Here is a 17,503-nt window from a genome sequence, read left to right as displayed (position 1 = left end):
TGTTAAGTGGATCTCGGTGCCGGAACGTCTAGAGACTGATTGATTCAAGGAGATGTCATTATTTCAAAGTATCTGTATTGAAGCCCCCCCCACTGTGTGAGGAGGGGGGGGCGGAGATTGTCATTGTTCCTGTAACAGTTGTAAGCACATATAAGCTAGGTGAAATGTCCCATTAAACAGTCTTGTTTGACCCTTCAAATGCAGCCTCGTCTCGTTCTTGAAAGGGGGACTCTCTCTCTCTCTCTGGATCTCGTGGATGGGGATACCGGCGGTACTTGCATATCGCAGCTTGCCAGGGAAAAGGACGTCTCCAATGGCTGATACCCTCTCACTAGCCCGGGTAGCCGTTACAGCGAGCATGACACTCCACACCAGGGAGAAAGCTTTGCATTACTGTGTGGAGTTACAGACAGAAGAACAGGAAGTGAGGATTTCTCAGAAGAAATAAGGACATTTAAAAGCAAAATCGAAGGATGAGGTAAGTGAAGGAGGACTGCACTAAGGTAAAGGAAGCTATTTAGGAAAAAAAAATTGTACCTTTACACATTGTATTTATGAAATGTACCTTCATACTCACAACCAAACTGCCTTTTTTTCACAATCAAAGTTTTTTTTTGAAAATTGAACAGGCAAACATTGGACAGTAGAATACATGAAACAATAATGAGATGTTAACAAATGCCAGTTTACATGGAGATGTTGCACAATAACAGATAGATGATTACTATGGTTTGGTGATAAATGAGAAAATAGACATTGAAACAGGAAAGGTAGGAAAGGGAAGAGGGAGGGAGGAAAAGGGGGAGATATAAAAGCATGGGTAAACACATGTCAATGTAGGCATATTTTTTTTTTCCAACTATAAATTTTTTATTATATCAATAAAATAGTACCTACATACAGCAAAAGCATAAATGACAGAGTTGCAGTACAAACAAAACAGCAGAGATATAATCAGATCTGTAAAGGCTGTGCTTGTAAACATGGTACGGGCCTTGATGACCTAGACCAGTCTATCCCAACTGGGTTCTAACTGTAGGACTGGAAGGACGATAAGTAATGGTACAGTAATGTACTATAGAAAGAGTAAAAATAAATAAATAAAGATAAAATAAAAGTAAAATAAATACAAACAAAATATCCACTATAAACTAATAAAAAATGTAGGCATATTTTTAACTGGAGCAATGAACATTTTTCTTTCTTATTCTTTCTTAGGACAAGCAATTAGAACAAAGGAGAGCAAATGGGATAAATCATATATTAAGTGATTGGTATTCAGACAAGAAAGTAAATAACAGCCAAGGTTGCCATGTCTTGTAAAAATTAGTGCTGTTTTCTTTTTTCATGACCACAATTTCTTCCATTTTGTAAATGTAGTGAAGTCTGTCCAGCCAATCCTTGACTTTCGGGATGTGTGTAGTTTTTCAATGTAGGGGAATGAGGGTTTTAGCAGCAGTTAATAGGTGTCTGGAAAGTGTTTTCGTATACTTACTGAATATAAGGGTATTGATGTTAATCAAACAAGCAGCAGCTTTGAGTTCTATTTTAGTTTCTGTAATATGTTTAATCCGTTTTTTGATTTCTTCCCAGTAGGCAAGGATTGGGGGACATGGAAATGTAGGATACACCTATCCCTCCTTAAATACCCACTTCACCTATAATAAATAACTACAGTACACTCACAATGTGCTTGGAATAAAATTGTCTGAGGCATTTTTTTTGGTGTAAACTGTAAATGACTTAAATCCATTCAATCATTTTATTAATTCATAAAATTCTCAATTGTAAATAATAAATATAAACAGGTCTTCAGGACTCAAGAAATACCGTATATCAAAAAACAAGTCCCCACCAGCCGGGCTTGAATTATCAAGTCTGGCCTACCGATTCGATGCTATTCTGCAATCCCACATTGAAAATATCTAAACCTATATCAGAAAGATGAACTCCATCTGCCCTGTTTAACCCTTCATAACCTCCCTCTAAATTCCTATGTCTATATGAAAAACCACAAATAAGCAGCATGAATTTTTCCATGAATCTGTTTACCCAACGCCTGTTTTTTTCAATATTTTTAAATTGAGCGTCTTGAAGCCATATTAGTCTTGGGACTATTTCTAAAAATATTATAGTAGTATTTGGGGTAGACAATTTAAATGTATTCAGATCCCTTTTCATTGCAAACATAAGATCTAGTGTTTTTGCTCTACCCACGTCATTACCTCCCAAAAGCACTATTAGTATATCTGGGGCTGAATCTAGAGAGATAAAAAGACAAATCTAACCATTTCAAACCACAAATTCCTTTCCATAACACTTGAAATTTCTGAGGATCCATTGCCAGATTAGGTGTATAACAACACAACCAGGATCCAAATAATTCTTCTCTTACTTATTAAAGAAATTAGAGAGTATTTTTGAAAACAGTTGCAATTTTGCAATTTTGCAAACAGTCCCTTCAACTTGCAGCCAAGTTCTTTAACTAGTTGCCGACCAGCCGCCGTTGTTTTACGGCGGCAGGTCGGCTCCCCTGCGCGAGAGCCTGTAGCTCTACATCGGCTCTCGTGCAGGCCACTCGCCCCCGACTCCCGTGCGCATGCTCGGCGGGCGTGATCGCCGCCGGGCACACGCGATCGCACGTTACAGAGCGGGGACCGGGCGCTGTGTGTGTAAACACACAGTGCCCGGTCCTGTCAGCGAGAGAAATGCTGATCTTCTGTTCATACAATGTATGAACAGAAGATCAGTCATTTCCCCTAGTGAGTCCATCCCCCCTACAGTTAGAACACACCCAGGGAACATACTTAACCCCTTCCCGCCCCCCTAGTGTTAACCCCTTCCCTGCCAGTGGCATTTATATAGTAATCCAATGCATTTTTATAGCATTGAATAAAAATGCCAAAGGTCCCAAAAATGTGTCAAAAGTGTCCGAAGTGTCTGCCATAATGTCGCAGGACCGAGAAAAAAAAATCGCTGATCGCCGCCATTACTAGTAAAAAAATATATTAATAAAAATGCCATAAAAATACCCCCTATTTTGTAAATGCTATAACTTTTGCGCAAAGCAATCAATAAATGCTTATTGCGATTTTTTTTTATGAAAAATATGTAGAAGAATACGTATCGGCCTAAACTGAGGAAAAAAATGTTTTTTTTTATATATATTTTTGGGGGATTTATTATAGCAAAAAGTAAAAAATATTCATTTTTTTCAAAATTGTCGCTCTATTTTTGTTTATTGGCCAGCTAGCAGAAGCGAAGAAGAGACACACGGAGAACACAGGAGCCATCGCCTGATCCATGCTACCCACTGTCACCCGCTGCCTGACCCGCCCCCCAATATGGAGTAAGTGCCAGTCAGACAGCACATGGGCGGGCGGGGGGGCACAATGGCTGCATATTATGGGCACAGAGGCTACAATTGATGGAGCACAGAGGCTGCAATTGATTGGACACAGAGGCTGCATTTCATGGGCACAGAGGCTGCATTTCATGGGCACAGAGGCTGCAATTGATGGGGCACAGAGGCTGCATTTCATGGGCACAGTAGCTGTAATTGTTGGACACAGAGGCTGCATATGATGAGCACAATGGCTGCATATGATTAGCACAATGGCTGCATTCATGGGCACATTGGCTACATTTCATGGACACAGTGGTTACATTTTATGGGCATAGTGGCTCCATTTGATGGGGCACAGTGGCTGTAATTGATGGGCACTGTGACTGCATTTAATGTGGCACAGGGGCTGCATTTGATGGGACACAGGGGCTGCATATGATGTGCACAGTGGCTGCATTTGATGGGCACAGTGACTGCATTTAATGTTTTTGTTTCAGTATTTTCCAGTTTGTTTGCGCCCCCCCCCCCCCCAAAAAAAAGTGAGCACCAGCCACCACTTAGGATGAGCAAGCTCAGAAATTAGTTCTACAGAAAATTTTATAGCACTTTGATTTAACCCCTTCCCGACCGCCGCATGTACATATACGTCGGCAGAATGGCATGTACAGGCACATTGGCGTACCTGTATGTCCCTGCCTTCTAGCAGGTGGGGGGTCCGATAGGGACCCCCCCCCCGCTACACGCGGCGGTCGGGTTCCCTCGGGGAGCGATACGGGATGACGGCGCGGCTATTTGTTTATAGCCGCTCCGTCGCGATCGCTCCCCAAAGCTGAAGAACGGGGAGAGCCGTATGTAAACACGGCTTCCCCGTGCTTCACTATGGCGCTGCATCGATCGAGTGATCCCCTTTATAGGGGAGACTCGATCGATGACGTCATTCCTACAGCCACACCCCCCTACAGTTGTAAACACACACTAAGTGTACACTAAATCCTACAGCGCCACCTGTGGTTAACTCCCAAACTGCAACTGTCATTTTCACAATAAAGAATGCAATTTAAATGCATTTTTTGCTGTAAAAATGACAATGGTCCCAAAAATGTGTCAAAATTGTCCGAAGTGTCCGCCATAATGTCGCAGTCATGAAAAAAATCGCTGATCGCCGCCATTAGTAGTAAAAAAAAAAAAATTTATAAAAATGCAATAAAACTATCCCCTATTTTGTAAACGCTATAAATTTTGCGCAAACCAATCGATAAACGCTTATTGCGATTTTTTTTACCAAAAATAGGTAGAAGAATACGTATCGGCCTAAACTGAGGAAAAAAAATATTTTTATATATGTTTTTGGGGGATATTTATTATAGCAAAAAGTAAAAAATATTGTTTTTTTTTCAAAATTGTCGCTCTATTTTTGTTTATAGCGCAAAAAATAAAAACCGAAGAGGTGATCAAATACCACCAAAAGAAAGCTCTATTTGTGGGAAAAAAAGGACGCCAATTTTGTTTGGAAGCCGCGTCGCACGACCGCGCAATTGTCTGTTAAAGCGACGCAGTCCCGAACTGTAAAAACACCTTGGGTCTTTAGGCAGCATATTAGTCCGGTCCTTAAGTGGTTAAAGTTCACGTATCCTTTAATTGTGGACAGAGTTATGCTGTCGTCCGAAATTCGGTCATTTGTTCATTTTTCGGACAGTTAATGGGCACAAAATCAATAATCGTTGGGACGTTTTTGAGCCGAAAAAGGACAAGTTTGGAAATTCTCTGCCGAACAAACAAAAAATTGAAAGGTTAATGTGTTTCCTGTCTAAACTGTTTGCACTAGGTATATGTAAAAAAACGAAAAAAAAAAATGTATTCATTTATGTCCACTGAACGATTTATTACATGGCACTATCGTTTGCGCTCACAGCGGAATGTTTGTTTTTCGAAAATGGGTTTGGCCGATTTTTCATATAGTGTATGGCCAGCATAAATCTAAGGCTGTGAAAAAGAAAAAAATTTGAGTCAAGATTTGTAGCACTGATCTTTATAGAAATATAGTCATTCTGAATTTTATTGTACTAAAGTACTATCCAATTCAGTCCCTAGTGGAGTGAATTACAACACTACATCTCTGTATTGAAGAACATAAATACAATAAAAAAAGGACCTAAAAGAGTGCTAAAATCCTAAGAGGAAATCAACCACCATACATATAGTGAATTCCACTGAACCTAGTTTTTACCTGTAGAGCTAGGGTGTACATTTAAAGGTAAAAGATGCCTTTGTGTAAAGAGAGTGTGGGAAATTGGATGCATTCTTTAATGCAATGAATTTAACCTACTGATTATGCTTTATAATAATTGTGCTCTCTATTCCGAGGGGCTTATAATATTAGCCTTTGTATCCTATTTAGTTTCCCCCACGAGATTCTGTCATATGGTACCTCATCTGCATATTATATCAAATTACTGTAAGTAAATAGTATATGTGATTGTGACAATAAATATACATGTGGTGCATTGGGCTAATATGAAAGGGTTGTAAAGATAAAAAAAAAAATTGCCCTAAATAGCTTCCTTTACCTTAGTGCAGTCCTCCTTCACTTACCTCATCATTCCATTTTGCTTTTAAATGTCCTTATTTCTTCTGAGAAATCCTCACTTCCTGTTCTTCTGTCTGTAACTACACACAGTAATGTGAGGCTTTCTCCCTGGTGTGGAGAAAGCCTCTTGAGGGGGCGAGCAGGAGTGTCAGGACGCCCACTAACACACAGCTCCTTTCTCTATCTGCAAAGTAGAGAGTGTCCTGACACTCCTGCTCGCCCCCTCCCCCCTAAAGAGGCTTTCTCCACACCAGGGAGAAAGCCTTGCATTACGGTTCATAGTTACAGACAGAAGAACAGGAAGTGAGAATTTCTCAGAAGAAATAAGGACATTTAAAAGCAAAATCGAAGGATGAGGTAAGTGAAGGAGGACTGCACTAAGGTAAAGGAAGCTATTTAGGGATTTTTTTTTTTTTACCTTTACAACCCCTTTTAATTATGTAGAAAGATTATAATCATTCCCATATGGTCTAATGTAGTAGACTGTCTGCGAAATGTATAAAAACAGCCACTGTGCAACTAGAACACTGATAATTCCTCCACAACAAAATGTATTTACCTCAGGAGAGTGTGGGCATTATGTTGTAACTGGTAAAGGGTGATTACATGGGAACATTGTATGGTAATTCGTTGGGGTGATACAATCAGTGATTTTGTGTATAAATATAGTAATTCTGAGTGACACCCTTCTGGATGACATCCCATTTATATTTATGGCTAAATTGCTTTCAAGTAATGACTGCATTACTTTTATAAAGTACATGACTACTTTAACTTTAAGATAAACACAGATGACTGAGGATCAGGCAGCGTGTACATGGTGTGTGTGTGTGTATATATATGTGTGTAATTGTGTGTGTTTTTTTTTATATACCGTATTTATCGGCATATAACACGCACAGGCGTATAACACGCACCCTAACTTTAAGAGGGGAGTTTCAGGAAAAAAACTTTCCACTACCCCCTGCGTATAACACGCAGGCACAGTTTACCCTCTATTTTCAGGGTAAAAAAGTGAGTGTTATACGCCAATAAATACATTATATATATTTATCTTTATAGTCCGAATTTTCATGAACAAAACACGTTTCAGGGATAAAAGAAAAAACCCTGTATTGCCCTTCCATACCATCTGCCATACCAATAGCAATGTGTAAACTTATTTTAAATTGCATATTTTTTTATAATTTTGTACATGCAATTTTACTTCCCATTCCATGAACTAGAGTTAACTACATTCCTTCTATCTAATTATTTCTTACATTAAAAAGGTACTCTAAAATTTTCATTTATTTTTACTTATTCACAGCTTTATTTCCTGTGGGCACCCCAGGGATGACTGCACAACATGAAATCCTTGCTTTGCAGCTTCCCTTTGTTCACAGATTACAATACAGCTCTATGGGAGCCTAACGCCAAAGTCTCTTCTATAAGAATAAGGGAACAAATCTTACTCTCCTTCTTCAGCTCTGTGCTATTCCCTTCATCTATACTTAGAGATTTTTAGTCCTGTGTAAATTATTCGTAATCAGGCAGCTAGTCTGTCCTTTTTTCCCATTCCTCACCTTTGCAGCTGAGCAAATGAATGGAAGCTTCTAGAATAGATCATTGGTACATGAAGTTTGTATCTTCTTTGTTGCAGACTGAGAAGTGGATTAAAAGAAGAGAAAGTCACGGATAACTTACACAGGGTACTGTGTAAAGTATTTTTTTTCTTCTTTTCTTTTTCTTTACCTGCTGCAAGTCAGTGCAGTACAGTAGGTGATAATGTAGCAATATTCCCACATCCTCATTTATGCCTGCTGAAGCCTATCCCCCAAAATGTATCCTGCCTTGGTAACTGGCGTTGCAGGTGCACCGAATATGTTTGTAGGCTGCCACAGCTTTGCTCACTGTGAAGTGCATCATTTTTATGGCAACATTTGTAATTTATTTAGGGCTTTTTAGATAAATGCATTAATCCTTTAAATATGTCTATGCATGCGCTTTGTAAGTACACACAAATAGGGATAAGTGTTATGTTCGCCCGTTCACCGAATAGCGAACAATTTGGGGTGTTCGTGGAAAATTCGAAAGCCATGAAACACCCTTTAAAAGTCTATGGGAGAAATCAAAAGTGTTAATTTTAAAGGTTAATATGCAAGTTATTGTCATAAAAAGTGTTTGGGGACTGCCCCATGGGACATGTATCAATGCAAAAAAAAAAGTTTTAAAAATGTCTGTTTTTTCGGGAGCAGTGATTTTAATAATGCTTAAAGTGAAACAATAAACGTGACATATTCCTTTAAATTTCTTACCTGGGGGGTGTCTATAGTATGCCTGTAAAATAGTGCATGTTTCCTGTGTTTATAACAGTCCCTGCACAAAATGAAAATTCTAAAGGAAAAAAAAGTAGTTTAAAACTACTCGCGGCTATAATGAATTGTCGGGTCCCGGCAATACAGATAAAAGTCATTAGAAAAAACAAACCAAAATAAAAATGCATGGGGGTCCCCCAAAATTTCTTTACCAGGCCCTTCAGGTCTGGTATGGATATTAAGGGGAACCCTGCGCCAAATTAAAAAAAAAATGGTGTGGGGTTCCCCCAAAAATCCATACCAGACCCTTCAGGTAATGTGCACATTGTGGTCCAAGCATGTAGCGGACTGATCTATGAGCATCCAGATTGGCTGTTACTGATATGCCCCGTGCCCTCAGCCTTGCCAGGGGGTGGGGCATGTATTATCATGAACACTCGAGGTGCCGTAGCCAGACAGAAAGGAAGGGCCACAAACTGAAAGTAGCGCTGATCCACTGCAATGAAAAAATACAACAAATGAGTGCGCAACCCAAACAATAAAATACAGGTGGCTGAGTCCTGATAAATTAATGAAATAATCAACTGAGTGATGTAATCTAATGCTCGAGAGCATATAGTCCTATGAGCTCATCCCACATGCGTGTGTTCCTTCCTGGGGAAAGAAATTGCTTGAACCAATCAACCCAATAAGAGGATACCTTCAATCTTATCCTTCAACAAATAAGTGAATAGCCGCTTACCAGATCCAAAGATCATTCAGGCACATCATCTAGATGGAATGCTCACTCGTATCCCTCTTCCTCCTCTGCAGATTGCAGGGATGTCACGTTCTCCAGACAGGTCTCTCAGTGAAGGAGCAGATCCAAAGATTATTCAGGCACATCAGCTGGATGAAATGCTCACTCGTATTCCTCTTCCTCCTCTGCAGGTGGCAGGGATATCACGATCTCCAAACAGATCTCTCAATGAAGGAGCTCACATGGAGGGGAGGTTTTACAAGTGATATAAATGGAGAGAAAAGAAAGGCTTCATAGTGAAGTGACGTAATAAAAAGGTTCTCTTTATTCCAATTGCTGGAGATAAATCACTGACATCTAAAAGGCTTTAGGCAACAAAGTAAAAAGTCCAGGTGAAAAAAGTTTAAAACAGCTTTGGCTCTGGCCGATTAGCTGGGAATGTGGTGACGTCAGCTCCTGATGCTCCACCCGACGCTGTGTTTCTCCCTATTGGGCATCAACAGGGAACAGAGGCAACATTATTGCTTTGCATTCACAGGTGTGTTTTTTACATCACTTTCACTTCTTTGTATATCAGGGGTAGCGCAAATTGTTCTTGTTACACCTTCGCTGATCCACCGCAAACCTTAGAAATCTTTGGTGAGTGGGGAATATTGGCACATGTAGATATGCATCTCTGATGTCTATGCCAGGAATTCTCCTCCCTGGAGGGTGAAGACAATTGAACCAACAGACTTCATTTGAAAGGAGTGGATGTTCAGAAACTGATTCAGGCTTTTCAGATCTAAAATAGGACTGACATCCCCTTTTGGTTTTGAACCGTGAAAAGGTTTGAGTAGAACCCTGATCCTCTGGGGCTAACTCTATGATTACTCCTTGGGACAACAGGTGTTCCAAGGCCAAAAACAAAGGCCTTTTTTTTCTGGATCTTTGGCAATTCTTGATCTCAGAAAATGGGGAGGCGGAATTTCTCTGAATTCCAGCTTGTAGCCTGAGGACACCGTGGAGATGAAGCACTTGTCCTGAACTTCTTCCTGCCAGGCTTTTGCAAATTGCAGCAGCCTTCCCCCTACTCGTCCCAGCGGGGGCACCCCTTCATAGGGAAGTTTTGGGGTTCTGTTGGGAAGATTTTGAACCCCAACTCCTTCTCTGCCCTTGGGCTTGGCTCTGGGCCTTTCCCCTAGTATTAGACTGGGGAGGCCATCACCACTGCCTGAACAATGAGATTCCAGGGGCTGGGGAAAGAGAACACTTAAATGAAGGGAGCTTACTCTTCTTTTTAACTGGCAACAGAGTAGACCTGCCTCCGGTAATCTTTTGGATGTATTTATCCAAATCATCCCCAAACAGGCGTCTTCCACCAAGGTCCCAATGTTTCAACCAAAGGGATCTGCATAGCAGCGGGAGATTCAAGCAGGATGCTTGCTGAACAGTGTCCATAATCGCATCAATCGCAAAACACAGGGCCTTAGGAAGGTCCTTAGAAACCTTAATCTCCTCTGTAGGGAGGAGGTTAACCATCTGCTTCATTATTTCCTTGAGGAACTGACATATGCCAATCGCTTCAACTGCATGTTGTACTGCAGCACCGGCCATAGAGGAGGAGGCTTTCAATAAAGATTCCAGCTTTTTATTAGTTGGATCTTTAAAGCCCAGAGCATTGTCTATAGGACAGGTCAGGCTTTTGTTTGCACAAGAAATAGCTGCATCTACAGCAGGTACCCCCCATTTCTTAGTGAAACCTTCCTCCATAGAATAAAAGAGGACAAACTGCTTAGGAGGAGAAAACAGTTTATCTGGGCGAACCCAGTCATCATACATCAGTTTATCCAGCAAGGGATGAACTGGAAAAGAGCATGCAGCCTGTGGGGATTTCCCAGATTCCAAGGAGGAAATAGAGGACATAGAAGCTTCAACAGGAGGCAATTTGTGGCATGCACCATCTCTGCATAATATTGCACCTGCATCTTTAGCGACTGAGAGGTAGAAGGAAGCTTCTCATCCTCTGAGTCCTCAGACTGCACCTGATCATCATCTCCAGAAAGGGATTTTTCACCCTCAGAATGTTCATCTGATGAGAGGGCCAGAGCAGATGAAGGGGATCTACCCCGTTTTCTGCCACCTGTTAAGGAGGTTGCGATTATAGTAGTAATCCTTCCTTCTGAGGCCCCGTACACACGAGAGGATCCATCCGCTGGAATTGATCCGCGGACCGGCTCCAGCGGATAGATCCCCTGGTGTGTACAATCCAGCGGATCTGTTTCCGCGGATTTTTATCCCCTGGGATGGATTTCAAGTGGATAAAAATTTGAAGACATGCTTTAAAATCTATCCGCTTGAATCCATCCCAACGGATTGATCCGCTGGTCTGTACAGACTCACCGGATCAATCCGTCCGAATGGATCCCCCGCATGTGTCGTAATGATTCGACGCATGCGTGGAATTCCTTATATGACAGCGTCGCGCACGTCATCATCGCGGCGCGATCAAAATCCGCGGAAATCCTCGAGAGGATTTATCCGCGGATACGGTCTGGTGGACCGTATCCGCGGATAAATCCTCTCGTGTGTAATAGGCCTAAGCCATCCAAAGCAACCTTTAAAGCATCCTCAGTGACGTATACAGGAGCTGCTAAAGGAGAAGCTGCAAAACCAGACAGGGGCACATGATCATCGTGTGAGGCTGCTACCAGACTGACAGAGGGGGATGGTAAACTCAACTGCAGGCATGCTCTGAATCCTTAGCCATAAGCGGGGATCTCCTAGTGCCTCTTTTACTGGCCCTTGTACCTCTTCTGGGGGACATAGTTCTGTACTGCAAAGCAGAGGTACTATCACAAAATGCAACCACTGTTGTGCTATGGTCTTACAATACACAATATTAGCTTACTGCACAACCTGATGCCAAGTAGGAGTCTTAGGTTTGCCTGGTTCAATCCACAGGAATGCTTACAGCCCACAGCTCTGTGTCCATGCCGCTTTGCAGAAGGCTCTGGCGTGCTGTGCTTTTAAAACAAGCCTATTGGCGCTTGTGCACAGGTGTGCAGTGCACACGCATGGGCATGAGCAACCACAGCCATCCCCCTCTCCACCTGCCTATAGGAAAGCTACTGAAATAGCAGATCCAGCCTTCACCCATCACGGCGGGTAATGTTGTGCCAACCTTCTGGTTTACCATGAGTTCCCAAGAACCTCATTCCTGGACCTGTAGAAAACAGTAACTTTTCGTGCCACAGTTGCATTAGTACACCAAAGCCTGGATCCCAGAGCCCAGACCTCCACAGAGAGACATTACAGGAAAACCTTGTTTCTTCTTTACATGAGGCCTGGGTACCACCCATCTTATTCTTTTGATATCGGCCCAAGGCATAGATCTGGTTATAGCTTCTAGGCCTCGGCAGAAGACCATCAAAAGAGCTTTTTCTTCTTAGCACATGTTCAACGTGACCAACCACCTTAGACACTGAGAAAAAAAAATGAGGTACTTTCCATTTGGGAGGGGTTATATAGGGGAGGAACTCAATTCTAATTGGGTTTGCCAGTGTCCAATCCCCTGTGGAGACTACATAACCAATTAAGTAGTTAAGGCTCTGTGTCCCGTGATGTATGAAAATTCAGTATATATCCCACAGTTTGTAGTTTGTAGATGATAGAACGGTCAGACAAACCAATCAATATGCATTTTTGTTTTTTTGTTTATACCAGTGACATGTAATACTTTTTTTATTAAATATGTTTTATAGCAGAAAGTAAAAAAAATGGCATTTATATAGCAAAAAAAAACCCAGTGGTGATCAAATACCACAAAAAGAAATCTCTATGTGTAGAAAAAAATAATTATATAAACTTTGTGTACAGTGTTTCATGACCACGCAATGATCAGTAAAAATAGCACATTGCCAAATAGCAAAAAAATGGCCTGGTCATAAGGAGGGTAAAGTCTTCCAGCATTCAAATGGTTAATAACGCTTATAGAGCAATATTAAAAATGCTAAATTTCTTTAAATAACATGTTTGAGGGGCGTATTAAACCTACAAAAGCAGTACACCAAAAAAAAAAAAAAAACATCTGCTGCTAATTGCCTTTTTCTTGCCAGTGCGTTTTTTTTTTTTTAAATGGTCTCCCTGAAATCAAACAAATGACAAGGGAGCTTGGAACTGCCCTCGGGGCATGTAGAAATTCAAGAAAAGTTTACAAAATACTTTATTAGGGAGCAGATCTTTAAATAAAACTGGTTCACACTTTAGCAATGCGGGAACCAGCGCGATTCCAGCGCTGGTTCCCACATCACATCTCTACCCCAGGCAGTTCACACTGCCCTCTGTGAACTGCTGTGGGTGTCAATACAATGTTAATGACACTCGCAGATCGGTTCACAGAAACCAGTGCGAGCTGTGGATACGCACAGGAATCAGATCGAATGGGTAAGAACACCCATGCAATCCGATTTCAGTGTGAAAAAAAAAAAGTCCCTGCCCCTTTTTTATCTGAATCCAATGTGGGTTCAGCCATACAACAGTATGGCTGAACTTGCATTGCACAGACATTGCATATGATTGGCACAGCAGTCACAATAGTGTGAACCCAGGCTTAAAGTAAAACATTAATAGGTGGATTCAGAAAGACCGCCGCATCTTTAAGGCGGCGTAGCGTATCGTATTTACGCTACGCCACCTTAAGTTAGATAGGCAAGTACTGTATTCACAAAGTACTTGCCTCCTAACTTACGGCGGCGTAGCGTAAATGTGGCCGGCGTAAGCGCGCCTAATTCAAATTAGGCTGAGGGGGCGTGTTTTATGTTAATGGGGGGTGACCTGACGTGATTGACGTTTTTTACGAACGGCGAATGCGCCGTCTGTGTACATATCCCAGTGTGCATTGCGGCAAAGTACGCCGCAAGGACGTATTGGTTTCGACGTGGACGTAAATTCCGTCCAGCCCTATTCACGGACAACTTACGCAAATGACGTAAAATTTTAAAATTTTGACGCGGGACATCCATACTTAACATTACTAGTCCAGCTATTTGATGGAATAACTTTACGCCAGAAAATGCCTTACGTAAACGGCGTATCTTTACTGCGACGGGTGCACGTACGTTCGTGAAAAGGCGTATCTATGCATTTACATATTCTACGCCAAACTCAACGGAAGCGCCACCTAGCGGCCAGCCTAAATATTGCACCCTAAGATACGACGGCGCAAGCCGTCGTATCTTAGATGGGTTTAATAGGTGGATTCAGAAAGAGTTAGGCCGGCGTATGAGTAGACACGCCGACCTAACTCGGAATCTGCACCGTCCTAAGTTTAAGTGTATTCTTGCGCTGTCGTATCTTAGGGTGCAATATTTAGGCTGGCCGCTAGGTGGCGCTTCCGTTGAGTTCGGCGTAGAATATGTAAATGCATAGATACGCCTATTCACGAACGTACGTGCGCCCGTCGCAGTAAAGATGCGCCGTTTACGTAAGGCATTTTCAGGCGTAAAGTTATTCCATTCGAATCCTCAACGAATTTGCGCCATAAGTTACAGCGGCGTAGTGTATCTGTTGCGGCGTAAGGGCGCAGAATTCAAATGGAAGTGATGGGGGCGTGTTTTATGTAAATACGTCGTGACCCGACGTAAACAACGTTTTTTTTAAACTGCGCATGCGCCGTCCGTGGGGGTATCCCAGTGCGCATGCTCGAAATTAACCCGGAACAAGCCAATGCTTACGACGGTGACGTCATTCTACGCAAATTCCTATTTGCGACCGACCTACGCAAACGATGGCCATACTTAACATTGAGTACGCCTCAGAACAGCAGCTTTAACTATACGCCGGAAAAAGCCGAACACAAACAACGTTAAAAAATGCGCCAGGCCGACGTACGTTCGTGGATCGCCGTAACTAGCTAATTTGCATACTCGACGCAGATTTCGACGGGAACGTCACCTAGCGGCCGCCGAAAAATTGCAGCTTAGATCCGACGGCGTACTAAGACGTACGTCTGTTGGATCGATCCCAGATGCCGTTGTATCTTGTTTTGAGGATTCAAAACAAAGATACGACGCAGGAAATTTTAAATTACGCCGGCGTATCAGTAGATACGCCGGCGTAATCCTTTTGTGGATCTGCCCCTTAGAATTCAATGACATTTACCTGTTTTTCTTTTTTTTTTTTTACTGGTATGGGATCACCTCAGATTGCAAGTCAGACCCTTAGACTACATTCACACCTAGGCGTACAAAATCGCGGCGTTTTGTCCCGCGAATTGCGGCGACAAATTGCAGCATTTTGTACCGCGATTTGCGGCGACAAAACGCAGCGATTGTGAATGCAGCCTCACCCCCTCTATGGAGATGGTTCACATCTCCTATGCTGAACGCCGAAAGCCGCCTGAAAAAAAGGTCCGGGACTTTTTTTCAGGCGGCAGGCGTACGGCGTTCGGCGTGGAGATGTGAACCATCTCCATAGAGGGCAATGTGTTTTCATCCCTCCAGCGTCTCGGGGCTGCTGCGGCGTCACACTACAGGCGACAAAACGCCTAGGTGTGAATGAAAAAGAGGGACCCCACAATCAGGAGAATGTCAGTGTTTGTAAGTCACCACATCCCTAGAGTTATGGAAAAAACATGAAATACCCCCTCAAGGGTGGGACTTTATAAGTGACACAAACACGTGAATGAGTAGAAAAATATATAGCAAATTTATTTAAATAATTCAAGTCAGGACATCGTAACGTGTCCTAGCAAGGATAAAAGACCACATGCAAGTGGTATACAGATCCTATTTGTAAAGCAATAAAACAGACATGAGACAAAAATTGGTCCAACCCGACAGCCGTTTCGGTATCTGTGATCCTTCTTCAAGGGGTATTACAGACGATCATTGTGTCAGAGAAATACATGTCTATTAGAAAAGAGATATATACACATATTACATAGAAAAAAATTCAACTTAAACAATATTTACAACTCAAGTGACCGAAATTGTTAAAAAAATGGGGAAGGGGAGACAAGAAAAGGACAGCCATACAACTATGTCATTTATCAAAACAGATATAAGCTACTTACAGTCAATAAGATCTGTAGATAGAATCCTGTCTCAGTGTGAAAGTACGCCAAAAACAAGGGGAGAATGCTGTATATGGAGATCAATGTCTCTGTGTTCACGGGGAGGATATACAATCATAGCCTACCAAAAAGGTCCACGCCTAGGGAAGGAAGGGAAAGAGAAAAAAAAAAAAAAAAAAATATATATATATATATATATATATATATATATATATATATATATATATATATATATATATAATATGTATATATCATTATTTGTTGCATTCAAATCAAAGAACTAAATGCAGACACACATTTATAGCAAGGAAGAGTAACCCCATAGAGCTGGTAATCCAAAAATGGAGAGTAACTTACCAGATATGGAAATCCATATAGGAGAGGGTATGCATGTGCCAGAGAGCAAAAGTTCAGCCACAAGGAGACAAACTACCCAGATTATCCTATGATTCAGGAAGGGTGGATTGCTGGGTGATCGCAAGCAGAGATCACTGGAAAAAGGAATTTAAGAGTATATATAAATAATATGTATGGCTTGTCTGGTGAAGTGTGCATAAAGGCACAGCACCAAAAACAAACAATAAGCCAAACATCAACAACCAGTGGTCCTACCTGCATGTGAGAAGTCTCCATAAGTTCAGCAGACGCCATGACAGTCAGAGACAATAGCGTCTGCAATGGGCTTAAATAGAGTTCATTGGTGGCTATGGCACATGCGCGCGTGCACGTGCTGCGTAGTGACGCAATTGCGTCTTGGGGAAAAAAAACGTGATGGGCTTGAATAAAGTACATTAGCGGCTTAGGCGAATGCGCGCGCACGCGCTGCGTAATGATGCAATTGCGGAAATGACGCAATTGTGATGAAGCCCGCAAGTGGACACCAGCACATTAATATCAGTGCGGTGACTACACTCGAACATTAATGCCTACACAGTCCAAATAAATTTAACAGACACCATGATAGTCAAAAATATGGACGTCCACAAAGGGCCCAAGTAGAGCCCATTGATGGCACAAGTGTAGTACGCATGTGTCGATCAGCATGGTAACACCATTGCTGCAATGACACATATAGTAGCGTTGGCATGATGACGCAATCGCGGCAAACGGGCATAAAGTCCGCAAGTGGACGCAATTATATCAATGTCAATATGGTGATTCCATATATGACATTGATCAAAAAATGAAAATAAAATAAAAAATTAAAAATAATAAAGGGAGGAGATATCACTTAAATAAGTGATATTGCCAGTGCAAATCCACCCTTACACAAGTATATAACCCGAATTAGGATGACAATGCCATCAATACGGGACCAAAAAAAAAAAAGTGGGAAGGAAGAAAGGAAGGAAGGGGGATGGAGAGGGCCTTTCGCACAGGGCATGCCGGATATCGCCCCAAAATTGGGAAGCAGCCGGCATGGAGTGTGCGCTGACGCAAGAAAGCAGAAATGACTGCAAATATGGGGGGCAAACATAAC

General features: G+C 41.9%; 1 long non-coding RNA gene across 1 annotated transcript; it reads right to left on the bottom strand.

Moving 5' to 3' along the window:
* Window positions 1-15,678: 15,678 nt before the first annotated feature.
* LOC120939599 lies at window positions 15,679-16,424 on the bottom strand. Its single transcript, XR_005749297.1, has 3 exons — window positions 16,381-16,424; window positions 16,024-16,163; window positions 15,679-15,859 (listed from the first exon to the last, which is right to left on the bottom strand). It is a non-coding gene; the product is annotated as an uncharacterized LOC120939599 (long non-coding RNA).
* Between the last annotated feature and the right edge of the window lie 1,079 nt (window positions 16,425-17,503).

The sequence above is a fragment of the Rana temporaria genome, chromosome 5 (assembly GCF_905171775.1).
Source record: "Rana temporaria chromosome 5, aRanTem1.1, whole genome shotgun sequence".
Lineage (NCBI taxonomy): Eukaryota > Metazoa > Chordata > Amphibia > Anura > Ranidae > Rana > Rana temporaria.
This window is presented reverse-complemented; position numbering and strand designations above follow the sequence as displayed.